The sequence below is a fragment of the Salvelinus sp. IW2-2015 genome, linkage group LG13, assembly GCF_002910315.2.
Source record: "Salvelinus sp. IW2-2015 linkage group LG13, ASM291031v2, whole genome shotgun sequence".
Taxonomy (NCBI): Eukaryota; Metazoa; Chordata; class Actinopteri; order Salmoniformes; family Salmonidae; genus Salvelinus; species Salvelinus sp. IW2-2015.
In genome coordinates this window covers 2,016,312-2,018,638 of record NC_036853.1, presented here as the reverse complement: position 1 = coordinate 2,018,638, position 2,327 = coordinate 2,016,312, and the positions used below count along the sequence as shown (strand labels likewise).

Below are 2,327 nucleotides of genomic sequence, written 5' to 3'. Positions count from 1 at the left end.
GGGTATAGTAAGTCGTTAGGGGTATAGTAAGTCATTATGGGTATAGTAAGTCGTTAGGGGTATAGTAAGTTGTTTGGGGTATAGTAAGTCGTTAGGGGTATAGTAAGTTGTTTGGGGTATGCTGCTGCAGATAAGTTGTGGAATTGCGTCTTCATGATGATGTCGCATTCTTCACTTTGCTTCTTGAAAGTGCTATATATTGAAAACTGCTGACATAAAAACATTTTTGGGACTGTATCAACATTGGACTAATTAAAAAAATATCAAAAGACAGTTTTTGAGTGGACTATTCCTATAAGGAAGCACTATTCGTAGCAGTTGACGGTGTACTTACAGCACCAGAAAGAACTGTRATGGTTAGACTCCTGCTGCTCTTCAGAACTCTGACAGCCTGCAGACACAATACAGAAAAAACTTTACTAAGCAGTAAACACAAAAGTATATTATTTACCAAGCAAATGTATTATTTACCAAGCAAAACTGTATTCTGGAGGTATCAAACCTTTGTTTGCATTTTGTGTGTCCTACCTCTTTGTGGTCCAGATTAGTGAATTCCACCCTGTTCACCTCGACAATCTGGTCACCAATCTACCAACACAAAACACAATACAACTCGCAATACCAACCATGTAGCAACACACACATTTCAGCACTTTATTGGAATTCACATTGGGACATTGTGGMATACTAGGACTAAGCTAGATGAGATCTTCTCACATAAACACTCAGACATGGTTCAGAAAACAATTCCTAGCCAGTAAGATTTCTCATGGATCTTGACAAAACACTATGAGTTTATTATGCACAGGTGATCATCATGATACATTTCTAGATGTTCATTTCATAGTGGTTTACAGTAYGCTAAACMGGGCCAAACTCTTACCTGTAGTCCTACTTCAGCAGCGAGGGAGCCAGGTTTGACGTTACTGACGTAGATACCAGGCTGCTGTGTGGGGCCACTGGAGATGCTGATGCCCATGCCCTTGGTGCCCACCAAGCTCAGGAACACCTTCTTCTCCCTGATCTCCTTGCCTCCCATGGACACCAGGCCTGCCACACTGCTTTTCTTCTGAGAGAGAGAGAGAGAGAGAGAGAGAGAGAGAGAGAGAGATAGAAAATTGTGCTTGGTTGCATTACAGTATGTTATTTTCTGCCCTCTATTTATTTTTAGGTTGTTCTGGATAAGAGTGTTTATTAAATTACAACAATGGGAATGAAGAAGGGCCAAAGGAATAAAGAATATGAGAGAATATTTCATCTAAAAGAATATGAATCTCATTCTCACCCCAGACTCAGACACAAACTGGTCCACAAACTGCCACTTCAGAGGCTCCTCTGTGGAACTGGAGAAGAACAGAAATCTAATTCTATATTCATTTATGTATATATTTAACCTTTATTTAACCAGGATGATACCTTGAGGTCGGTTGAAAACCTGTTTTGTGAGGGACGCCTGACACATGAAATGCATAAAACATGCTCCCCGGATGCCCCTTATCCAGAATATATAGTTTGTTGTTTTATTACTCTCACATCTCATCTCGTCTTTGCTAAAACAGAAAGTTGTCAAATACAACACCAACCAAGAGAGAAACAGCCCTACCTCTTCACTGGTATCATTCCAACCTCTGCACAGAGAAAAGAAGCAAAGAGACAGAAATTGAAAATGAAGTCTAATTACTTAGATGACATAAAGATAGGTACATTATTGGGATATGCCCTGAATGAGTTGGGTGAACTTACGCCTGACTTTGAGCGACACGGTCTTCTTGGTCTTGATGAGGTTGATGACTTCCTCGTGGACACAGGAAGAAATGGAGTATCCATTGATGCGTACAATCTCATCTCCCATCTGGAGGTCACACAGAGGTCAGACGTTACAACGACCATCATTTTTTATGGGTTGTGACAGAGTGTGTSGCTACATTTCTCTGAGTGTTATGTTTCGCATTGTGTGTTTGCTTCTCTTCAGATGTCTGACAACAACCCCTCCGCCCTCCATACTGGGTACCCTATGAGCAAAATATGTTGTTGAATGGACATTGAAATTGCATATTTTGTGCTCACTGGGTAAGGATGTCTCAGGATAGTTTTTTTCTCCAGATGCCAGACAGGATGGCTGTGTCACCTCAGTAGCGGTGTGTCAATTTGTGTCACTGGTTACTGAGCTAATGGAAGTGTGGCACATCTGTCGCGCTGGCTGAGGGGAATAACTACAGTATGTTATCTTATCTTTATTTAACTAGGCAAGTCAGTTAAGAACAAATTCTTATTTTCAATGACGGCCTAGGAACAGTGGGTTAACTGCCTTGTTCAGGGGCAAAATG

At 41.0% G+C, this 2,327-nt stretch overlaps 1 pseudogene; it reads right to left on the bottom strand.

Annotated features, from left to right (window-relative positions):
* LOC111971784 (harmonin-like) overlaps nt 1–2,327 on the bottom strand; it is a 35,537-nt pseudogene that overhangs the window by 25,754 nt on the left and 7,456 nt on the right.